Source organism: Squalius cephalus (assembly GCF_949319135.1).
Source record: "Squalius cephalus genome assembly, chromosome: 15".
NCBI classification, from domain to species: Eukaryota; Metazoa; Chordata; class Actinopteri; order Cypriniformes; family Leuciscidae; genus Squalius; species Squalius cephalus.
The window spans coordinates 12,785,098-12,797,294 of record NC_137136.1 but is presented as its reverse complement, the minus strand read 5'-3'; the positions used below and the strand labels follow the sequence as shown (position 1 = coordinate 12,797,294).

The following is a 12,197-nucleotide window of genomic DNA, read 5'->3' as shown; positions in this document are numbered from 1 at the left end:
ACGTGCTGATTGGGCTGATTTTCTCTCAACCCCCCCCCCCCCCCCCCGTTATGATACAAAGGAGGACGTTTGAAGTAATTTGTCCCAGTGAGAGTGGCTTGGAATACCATACAAGCTTTGATTTAGCAAAGCAAATTTAATTTTGTTTGCTTTATGCAAACCAGCCAGGACCGAAGGGGCTTTCTCTGATTTTGCTTTGGGGTGGGGGAGGTATCCGGTTCTAATGGGAGCGTGAGAGGAGCATGTTCACGAACGGATTCGGTATCTAATATAGCACGGTTCAAAAGTACAGCACCCATTCTCCTCTTCCACGCCTTGAAATAATTGTCTATGTTGTCTTATTTCTGTATGTTTCACACTAATATCGAAAGCAATTCCGGCTTCTTTTGTTTTGCTTTTAGAGAACTACCTGGTTCCTAATATGCTTTGCTAATCTTATGGTTGTGTGTCTAGCTGTGGTTATGGATCTATTTTGCACGGTTCAGAAACCTTTACGACTGCTCTCTATTGTGTTCTAGCCCATATAGCAAGGCTTTCTCTTCAGGGTCACACAGTCTACTGTTTGTGAATTGTCTCGTTCAGAGCAGTACAAGCAGCCACTCAGGTTGGATTCTCAGTAACAGCCCTTGATAATGGCGGTTCTATAATGAAACAGACAAAAACTATCCCCAAGGTCACAACCTAAAAAACTTATATCGCCAACCCTCATTCCTACTTACTTTGGCTGTTCTTAACAGCATTTTAGTCTGCAGTTTGTACCAGAAGGGATTACGATATAGAAAATAGGTGGTCCACTTTTGTCGAAAGACTATTCAAGAAATAATGAGTGAATAAAGCAAAAGCCCATTTTTTTATTGTTATATATATATAAATATACAGAGAAACCTCTCCTTGACTAGCCTCAGTTCTTTTGTTATACAAAACTTATCCAATATCTTTCAAGCTCTCTCTGCAGTTTAAAGGTCTTAATTGGATTCCATCAATATATTGCTTGACACGACCTCGGGTCTGCCACATTCCCTCTCTACTCTGTGGAGGGAAGCTGCTTCATTCATTCCATCAGGCTTTGTAATGTCGTGAATATTCTTGGCTAAATTGGCGGTTTTCAGAGCTATTATTTAAGCCTGATTGGACTGCAAAAGCATGTTTTAAATGAAGTGAATGTCAAGAAAGAAAGAAAGAGAGAAAATAGCACGTTACCTCTACACACAAGTCCGTATAAAGTATCTTGCTCTCTGTAGGCCGACTCGAGTGTAAAACTTTGTAAGTATATGTATGAAAGGTACAAATGACTAGGTTATTAAAATAGAATTAGGCTGCCAGGCTTTGAGTAACAGTCAGCCCTGTCGTTCTCTCACTCTCCTGTTTCTTTCTTTGTTCCATGGCTATTGACTGACATGGAGAGACGTTTGATTTTGCCCGTGCCTGACCCTGGCCCAATAAAAGGAGCAGCGTACCACATCCATGACAGGTACGCCATGGCACAATGCATCTATAGTACACTCAACAGAATGTTGAATGATTAGAACTCCTATACAGCAGGTGGTATTGAAATCTCAGCAGGCTTTGGTAAAGATACATTGACATGTACAGTTAGTCTTTTTAACAGACATCTTGTGGTCAAAGTGACTTGCAGACCTGTTGTAAAATTTGATTAGTGCATTGCATGAGGGCACAACGTAGTACCTTGTACATGGTTTAAAACCAGTAACCTGGTAATTTGCTTGTTTTTTTTTTTATATGGTTGGAATAATCTAATTTTGACTTGACTTGACTTGACTTAGATTGGTTTACCAGATCCTTATTTATTCATCTTGCACCCCATTAGGTGTTCTATCTTAATGATACAAATTAGTCCTAAAGATTGAGACCGTTAGATAAAATATTTCTATTTAGCATAAATGTTCCAAAAGTGGAAGAACATCTGACCATCTGTACAAAAAATCACATGACCAATGTCATAAAATTTCTTACATTTGTTTAGTGACCTAGCAATGTTTTAGATTCATCAATTCATCAAGATTGACACGAAGGTGGTATTTATTTCCAAATTGAATATAGTTTTCTTTTGTCCTTCTTTTTTTGTAACAGTTGACATTACAAGGGCATGTGAGCCCATCCAAGCACATTTGCTCACTTTGATTTACTATAGTTAGAGAATAGCCGGAGCACTCACGTGACGTAGTTCTCAAAGATATCAAAATGAAGGGCGTTTTAAGCACACATTCCTCAAGGCATCACATAAACACTTTTACAGTGTTTTTACAATGTCACGCTGTCAAGACGCCGGGTTTTTGACGCTATGGATTTTCCTCCAGCACACAGTGAATGATTTTTTCTCCCTCCCTCCCAACCTCTTTTTTTTTCTTCATGCAGAATCATATAATAGAATCCCTGGTAATCACAGTGTGGGGCTGAAATAATAGATTAATCAGATTAGGATGATTCCGAACAAACAGCGCCTTTCCTGAAATGTATCGATGTTGTCTGATGTAGCGGAGGCCTGCTAATACCTCGATCACATTGCTTTCCCATGCAGATTGCGCTAATTATATGGAGGTGATAATGTCATGGATACTCACAGTCTAGCGGTAGGATATAAGATTTTTTATCAGGCCCGTTTGGGATGGATGATGGAGGATTGGAAATTGCTAGCTCAATTAAAGCGGTGTAAAAGTGTGCGATGGGTCATTTTCTGCCAAATTATCAAATACCTGTATCGCAAGGTTGTGAAATATTGGATTCTGTTTGGCTGATTTTATTGTAGTAGTTAAGGATAAGTGGTCTTTGATTGGTCGAGAAGCGATAAAGAGCTAATTTTGCACTCAGCTGATAGCAATCTGGGTGATAAGATTAAGGGGGAACTTAAAATAGCTTGACAAAAAATATGCTAGTGGGTTAGCCGTGTTTATACATTTGGGCTGTTGCCTGGCTGAAGGACAGATGGCTCAGCTGCAAGGAGGGGCACGGAAACTGTGAGGCGTGACAATTTGTTAAAAAAGAAAAAAAGAATGGCCGCATATCCCAGCATCCCTTGTGTGTACGTGTGTGTTTGTGACCTCAGAGGAGAGTGTGTTCTAAAGGCGTTGATGTGGAGGGGCGAACCCCTAGCTCCCATCTCCCTGCGACTATAAACACGTCAGCCGACACACGCCGCTGCAATCTGGAACCAGATTTACTGCCCAGGAAATATGGCAGCCTTTTTATTGGTCCAAATACTTGTCACTCATAATTTATTGGCTGTTGCTAGGCCTGCTGTGATGTCAGTGAATTGTCCCTGCCAGGAACATGAGAAAAAGAGAGCGAGTGAGGGAGAGAGAATCTGTTTCATTCATGAAGGGCTTAGGGTTTTGTCAATGTCATAGTTCTTTTCTGATCTGTCTCGCGCACACGCACACACACACTCATCCACAACATTTCATTTCCACAGATCCTCATTTCCATGTGTGGTGGACTTGAAAAAAGTTGCTTTTGTTTAATGAGAATTAATATTTAGGATGGGAATCGTAAAACAAAAAGTAATGGCTCTGGCTTTGATTCCTCCTAATGATTCCGATTACATAACATTTCCATTATAAATTATTTTAGTGCTTTTTATTACCTTTGCAATATGTTGTCATTTGAACAACAAATCAGTAACTACACTGATTTAAACCTCTCTATTAGTTAAGCTGTTTGTGCTTGATTCACTGAAAAGCACTGACTTATTTAAATAAGTCAGGAATCTTACACTTAATTTGGAAGTCGAATTACAGTACATTGTTTGCACTGTGTTATTTTGATTCACTAGATAGAATCAATCCATTGGATTCATTTGTTTAGGAATCAGACTACACTGGTCTCACTGTATGTTTTTGATTCAGTAAAAAGAACCAGTTTACAAGATTCATTCATTCTGTAATCGGACTTCTGTTTTAGAAAGGAAAGGACTTATGAAAATTATTATTATGATTCATAGGAATTATCATATTGACATGGTGATCAGCCAATAAACGTGACGTGGAGACATTGTCTCCTCTCACTTGACTTTTTACCTGAATTTATTTATTATTATCATTACATCACTCAGATTTAGAAAATGTTTTTAAGAACAATAATTGTTTTACAACAGGCTGTTTTATTTTTGTAATATTTGTTTTGTAATTTTTTTTTTTTTTAGCAGACATTGCCTCCCATAACTCCTCAGACAAAATAACCCTGATGTATTCCACATTCAGATTGGCCGGAGAAAGATACCAAAATACGGTGCAGTCACTTCTTCAGCTGATGAAAAACAAAGAAGACGTGCACACAAAGCCCAGTTACAAAGAATGTACAGCGGTGAAAAGAACAGCACGTACAAACAAGCTTAATTTCATTTAATCTCTTTTGATAGAATAGGTGAAACCACGGCAATTATTGTGTCAGAAGTGTGCAGAAATTGGAGAAAAGAAAAGATCAAAGCAGCCTGTTCTCTCTTTAAAAGAAAAAAATGAATATCAAGGAAGATGTGAGAGCAGTGAGGTGGAATATTTAGACTAAGAAAAAAAAAAAGGCAGATAAAAAGTGAAGTTAAATGCCAATGACTCTTTTGAAAAATGATGCACGATTTATGAAGGACTATTAAAATGTTTATATTTACAGCATTTTGTTCTGTATCACAAAAATTAATTGCCACCATTTGCAAATTAAACGTACATTACAACGTAATTAAGAAAGCAAATGAGTCCAAGCTTCCCTAAAGCATCCAGAAAGAACGAGAGCTTGAGAGCGAGAGAGATAGATAATGTACATTTTAAATGTGTTTGAGTTAAATAGTTGCAATGCATTATCTTATTAGATGTGTGTGTTATTGTTTTGAGGCATTGGTTTAGTGTTGTTATGGATCATCTGGGTCCGGGCTGTATTAATTATACCACTTTGTATTTTGCACCATTTCTTTACCCTGCTATTGCATCAGATATTTCATGTGAAGTATTTCAGACATTCACCCTGATGTTCTCTTGATCTATAGGTGCTTCCCGTTATAATACAAACAAGTCAATACGCAACACTTCAAACAGGTGTTGTATTTTCTTGGCACGCTCGCTCTCAGCTGCTGAAGCAGTATTGGGAACGACGTCTATATCACAGCCAAACTGCGGCCCATAAAGTATCATTTTTTGCTATAACCTTCCCTCTTTAGAGAGAAAACAGATATAAAAGTATATAGCGTGTGCTTTACTGTCACCCCTTCACCTTGCCTGGCAGCGGCACGCACTGCTGATGGATGCCCCACGTCGCCTGCCTTTTAATTGCTCGTAAATTTTTGATCCAGTAAAACGCTGCATTCTTGGAGCACAGCAGCTCTAGGAGAAGCAAAGAGCTAAACCAATACAACATAGAAAGAGCAAGAGAGGGTAACCCTGTGTTACGGCAGTGAAGGACAATCAGCTGACTCGCTTTCCATGTTCAAAGAACATTATGGGCAGGTGCTTAAATATATCACATTACATTAGACAAATGCTGATTATGCATTAATTAAATGCCATTAGTGGCTGCTTCTGTTTAATGTAAATAATTGGACATAAAATGATGGCATAATAAGGATCATCTAGTAAATAAAAACAATACCCAGAAAGGGTTTTTCACCTCAGTCTAGGATAATTTCCTTTGCAAAACGCAGTAACACGTCAACACAGATAAAAATGGCTGGTTTTGATTCATTTTAATATCAGTTTTAACAATTTCTCTTAATCTGAGCACAATTTAGCCAAACTCATTTGTCACAGGATGAATCATAAAAGGATTTTTCAAACTGGGGTCTGCAAGAGGGTTCTATAGGGGTCCGTTGATAATTTGAAATAAGAAATATTTTAAAATATTTGTTTTTAGGGCTGTCAAAGTTAACTGTAAAATCAGCGATTTGAAGCAGTACTTATGAATCCCAACTGTTTCTCTTAAGGTTTGTAGTCTACATCTAATATTGCAGAGTTAGACGCATTCCTGTGACAACATATTTTGTTGATCCCAGAACAAAATTCCTGTCCCAAAATTTTGTCCTAACCATATTCCTACCCCTAAATCTAAACCTAACCCTACCCATAAGTTATGCCTAAAATCAGATGGAAATGATGGTTAATAACACTGATGTAGAAGCACCAAACCCTGGTTGTGAGCCTAAACTTGACATAAACTGTACATTTGTACCTCAAATCTGATTGATTGATTAGAATATTATTCCAGGAACATGCTGCACATAGTGTGGGTAGAAAAAAGATACAGTTAATACAAAGTCAATATTTTCAAGAAAATATTTTAATAATTAGTTGTGTCTTCAATACAGCAACAGTTTAAAGCCAGTTATTTTATTTTGCAGATGAACAAGTTTATAGTATCAATATTTTTCACACAGTATAAATGGGTCTTTATACATGAAAATATATAGCTGTCTTTATATTCTAGGAAGAGGGTCCCTCAGGGAAACATCATTATTTAGGAGTCTTTTGGGATTCAACAGTCTGAAAACCCCCGGTCATCTTCGGTTATGGCAAAATGTGAAATTACGGTGTTTTGCCTTAATTTTGATGTAGGATCAGTCACTTAAAACTACTAAAACAACAAATAAAGGCTTTTTCAGAAAAGTACTATGTAAATGAAAGAACAGGCAACACAATGAGCCAGTGTGACTGAATGAAAATGAATATTGCTCAAGTCATAAAGCTCAAATTATGATTAGGGTTAGTTCACCCAAAAATGAAATTTCTGTCATTAATTACTCACCCTCACATCGTTCCAAACACGTAAGACCTTAGTTCATAGACAGCAACATCATAACCACTTTGAAGGCCAAGAAATGTAGTAAAGACATTGTTAAAATAGTCCATGTGACTACAGTGGTTCAACCTTAATGTTATGAAGCGACAAGAATACTTTTTGTGCTCAAAAACAAACAAACCTAAAATAACAACTTTATTCAACAATTACTTCTCTTCCGTGAACGCTGGCTCAGTATTGGCTGGATCCTGCGTCACACACATGCGTCGGGGTGCTCACATGAACAGCGCCAGAGACTCGCACGGAAGATAAGAAATTGTTGAATAAAGTCGTTTTTTTTTGTTTTTTTGCACACAAAAACTATTCTCGTGGCTTCATAACATTAAGGTTTACCCACTGTAGTCACATGGACTATTTAGGACTATTTACTTCCTTTCTGGGCCTCGAAAGTGGTTATGACATTGGTGTCTAGAGGGGGGTCAGAAAGCTCTCGGATTTCATCAAAAATATCTTAATTTGTGTTCTGAAGATGAACAAAGTAAGGGTTTGGAATGACACGAGAGTGAGTAATTAATGGCAGAATTTTCATTTTTGGGTGAACTAACCCTTTAAAGAACATTAGTTCAGCATATTCAGGATTAGATTACCACCCTAACCTGGTTTTAACTTCAGAAGAAAAAAAAAACTTTTATAAAGTACCTGCAATTGTGATAACCTGTCATTTTATTTGTGGACTATGTATTTATGGATAGCACCAATGAATTTTGCCTATAAAGATCCATCTACAAGGAAGCTACATCCGAAGCAGAATATTTTTCACAAAAGAGACTTAATTATTGTAAGTGGCATAAATGTGTTTACATTGGAATCACATTTGTTCGATTGCATTTTGTTTCCATCAGTGTCACTATCAGCTACAAACTTTCATTCATAATGTCACTGCACATGGGTGGAGCTTTGCCCACTGGTTCACAAGGGTGTCCAATTTGTGGTTTCAGTGTAGTATGTTTATTTTAGTCTTTTTGCCATTTTTTTCAGAGACAGAATAAGAAATGAGGAGAGAAGCCACATACGAGATTTGAACCTTCGTGTGTTCAGAGCACATGTGCAAACACTATTCCATGACTTAACACAAATAACACTTTACAATAAGGTTCATTAGTTAACATCAGTTAATGTATTTACTAACATGAACTAACATGAAGCAATACATCTGTTAAAGTATTTATTAATCTTTGTTAATGTTAGTTAATAAAAATACAGCTGTTCATTGTTCTTGTTAGTTCACAGTGGGTTAAATAATGTTAACAAATACAACATTTGATTTTAATAATGTATTAGTAAATGTTGAAACTAATATTAACTAAGATTAATAAATGCTTTAGAAGTATTGTTCATTCTTAGTTCATGTTAACTAAGGTAGTTAACTAATGTTAACTAATGAACCTTATTGTAAAGTGTTAACCATGACTCAAGCACAATCACTTTAAGCACAAACTAAAAAGTGAAAGAGTAATGTAAAGTAAATGAACTACCCTTCATACTCCTCTAACCTCCTTTCATCATTGCGTTCTCTCTCTTGTTCTCTCTCCCCTGCAGCGAGCATGTTTCTTCTCATCAGTCAGGGCTCCAGTGGAGATTTGCAAGGGTGTGAGAGTCTAAATGGAGAATGTGATTTCACCAAGTACAACATGTTCCTGGATCAACATCCTTGTTGATCCTTGAACAACATTACAATCAACCATCAGATTTGAGGGACAAGTTTACAGGTTGTCAAGTTTAGGCTTACAACCAAGGTTAGGTAATAATTAATTCGTTACATTTATATAGCGCTTTTTCTGAGACCTCAAAGCGCTTTACATAGATGGGGGAATCTCCTCAACCACCACCAATGTGCAGCATCCACTTGGATGATGCGACGGCAGCCATATTGCGCCAGAACGCCCACCACACACCAACTTACTGGTGGAGAGGAGACAGTGATGAAGCCAATCAGTATATGGGGATGATTAGGAGGCCATGATGGACAGGGGCCAAGGGGCAAATTTGGCCAGGATGCCGGGGTTACACCCCTACTCTTTTTCGAAGGACATCCTGGGATTTTTAATGACCACAGAGAGTCAGGACCTCGGTTTAACGTCTCATCCGAAGGACGGTGCTCTTTTGGCAGTATAGTGTCCCCGTCACTACACTGGGGCATTAGGACCCACACAGACCACAGGGTGAGCACCCCCTGCTGGCCTCACTAACACCTCTTCCAGCAGCAACCTGGTTTTTCTCAGGAGGTCTCCCATCCAGGTACTAACCAGGCTCAGCCCTGCTTAGCTTCATTGGGCAACCAGTCTTGGGCTACAGGGTGATATGGCTGCTGGCAAAACCGTTACACAGGTGAGGCGTTCCTGGCGCCTCAACCTAAAGAACGGTTCAAGGGCCCTCAGTGGGACAACCCACTGGTGCTTTTACATCAGCGTTATTTACCATCATTTCCCTCTGATTTTAGGGATAAGTTATGGGTAAGGTTAGGTTTACGGGTAGGGTTAGGACTAGATTTTTGGACAGGAATGTTGTTCCAGGATCAACAAAATATGTTGATCCAGGAACATGTCTTACTTGGTAAAATCACGGTGGCCGAGTATAAAAGCATTCTCACTGATCAGAGACCAGCTCCTGCTCTCAAACACTTCCAGACCGGCTACCACATGGCTGAGACTGACTGTGAATAAGAGGTTACACACAACAACAGCACAGCGTCATGCACACACACGCTGACCAGCGGCCTGACAGAGAGTGAATGAGATGGGTTAGTGTAATCAACCCCAGTAATGTCACCCCCAATTACTCATTCTCTTAAAAGGCTATTAAAACATAATTGCCGAACGATTTACATCCCTGTTAATGCAGCCACGGATAATTTATTATTTTCCATAAGCCTTTTTTTTTTATGCAGACAAAAAGAGAGAGAGACCGTGTGAGGGATAATAATATGCTTATTCAGGAAGAAAGGGATGTTGGTTGCCCGTAAAGTCATTTAAAACCCACCCAAATGCCTCCAGGTTAGTTAATAATAATAAAAAAAACTAAAATATGCTAGTGGACCAGATAATATTCAGGTTGAAGGCAGACCAGTATTGTGTTGTTTGAGTCCTGTTTCTGTTGTCCTGGGAGATTTAAGTTAGTCCACAATAGACAAGGCGCCACATTTATAAACGTGTGTCAATCGGATTTGATCCTAAATTCCATGGATTTCATTCAGAAGTGAGGAAGAAATCAGGATTTAAAAAAAGAAAAAACTGAATGCTGACTGAAGGGAAATGTGTGTGCCAACTGAAGAGCATGCGTACACATTTTTTGCACTTATATCTGTGGAGTTGATACGCTAGTTCACAGTGCATTTGAATTTAAGATAAACTGCTATAAAAGTGGGATGCATTTAGGATTTTTTTGTGTGCAAATGGCCGTTTATAAATCATTCGTTGCAACATTTTGGATATTGTTGCACGTTCACATTTAGGATCATTCAATGCACGTCTTTATAAATGAGTCCCCAGTTGTGGACCAGGTTAAACCCAGCTAAGTCTGTCCTTTTAACTTGTTTCTCACCTCTCCTGCCTACAGGAATCAGGACCTTGTTTTCCCCCCAGTGTCCTACTCTAATTGGTGCTAATAAAGATCAATTAGAGTAATTAAGTGCTTTGGTTGAATTAATCTTGGCTGGTGAATATATTAGCTTGGACTCGTTACACTCCTCCCAGCTGAAGTTGGAGATGATGTTCCTGGGGTCGTCCCACTCAGGGCCCTTGAATCGTTCTTTAGGTTGAGGCGCCAGGAACGCCTCACCTGTGTAACGGTTTTGCATTTCTCAGGACGGAAACACTGTCCATTAAAGCTGCTGCTTAATCTCCTTGACCATAGCTGGGAAAACCTATTTATACCTGCATATCTCACCATATGCTCACGTTCGCTCGCACTCTCTCTCTCTGTCTCTCTCCCAAGGCCTGTGTTAGTGGAAAGCAATTGTGTGGAATGTGTAAGAATTAAGTGCCCCATCATTCAGACTAGACATGCAATTAGATGAGCTGCAGCAGTTTCCAACAGACAAGCACAGAGTCTTGTCACTATAACTCAGCCCTTCCCCCTCCCTTTCCTTCTTTCTCCATAAAACACGCACATACACACAAACACTCGCATATTTAGTGAAATTAAAATAAGACATTTTCTGACTTGTTTACTAGCATAAAACTGTTGAACTAGTAGTCATGCTTGCTAAGTGTTGCTTTTTAAGTTGAGCATCACTATTACTGTTGCTCATACTTAAAGGTAGAGTTTTTTTTTTTCTAAAACATGGTTTTCAACTTGTTTTACAGCGCTTGTGCTATAGACTATAGTACAGTACCGGTCAAAAGTTTGGAAACATTAAGTTTTTGTAATGTTTTTGAAGGTAGTATCTTAATTTTTTACTGTATTTTTGATCAAATAAATGCAGCCTTGGTAAGATTAAGATACTCAACAAGATTGACTTAGATTGACTACTTTAAAAATTGACTCAATTGACTACTTTTTGTCACGTTTAAAAACCTTAATGTTTCCAAACTTTTGACCAGTAGTGTATATAAATAAATTGAATTATGAAATTCTTCAGTAGTCCTGGGTTAACAAAAAAAAAAAAAGAAATTTTGTAAAATATTGCACAAGAACCCCCTACCACCTGGGAAAGGCTCAAATCTAGTTACACAAGTGCTGTATGCCAGGATGTTAGTTGTAGCAGAAAGTGTTGTGCTCGAGTTCGCTGCGAGTCTGCTTTGCGCTTGCTAATATTTTTACCATGTAGCTGCTAAACCATCCAGGGAATGACTATTGATACCAGGATATGTACTCAGCACAATTTCCACTAATTCTGATCAATGTCGTCAACTCGCCAAGTACAAAATGGTGAATTGCTGTCGTAGAGGGATAATTGCCTTTCATGCAATGAATTTGGCATGCACTTCTCCCACTAGACCCAGTTGAAACGGTGCCTCTACCCTCAAAACTGTCGTCCTTAATGAAATGGTAATTACTAACACAGCAGAACAGCTGAGAGGCTCTACCAAGCCAACAAGGACAAACACAGGAAAAAGAATTAAGAGAGGTAGAGAGGAATGGAAGAAAAGAAAGAGCAAATAGGGAGAGGAATGAACTGGATTTCACTAAGCTCTCCACTACGAAGCTATAGGAGTTTGGTAGCTTTGTCGTTTCAATCATTTGTCCACAAATTAGTGGCATTTCTGAAGATTGGCCACGTTTTGCTCTGTGAGAGTGGCTATGCCTGCATGGTAATTGATTGCTCTCTAAGCGAACATGTCTTTAACCTTTCCGAGGTCAGGCCCAGTCGGATGCCATCAGTCCTGTCAGAGTTTTAGATGCCTGGAGCCATTTATCTTTGCATGCTCCCTCGTTCACTGCCCAATTTGTAGCCGGTGAGG

At 38.7% G+C, this 12,197-nt stretch overlaps 1 long non-coding RNA gene across 1 annotated transcript in view; it reads left to right on the top strand.

Moving 5' to 3' along the window:
* The first annotated feature begins 1,279 nt into the window (after positions 1 to 1,279).
* LOC307173028 overlaps positions 1,280 to 12,197 on the top strand; it is a 36,706-nt gene continuing 25,788 nt past the window's right edge. The window contains exon 1 of the long non-coding RNA XR_013823796.1: positions 1,280 to 1,471. This is a non-coding gene — a long non-coding RNA (uncharacterized lncRNA). The remainder of the gene's footprint in view (positions 1,472 to 12,197) is intronic.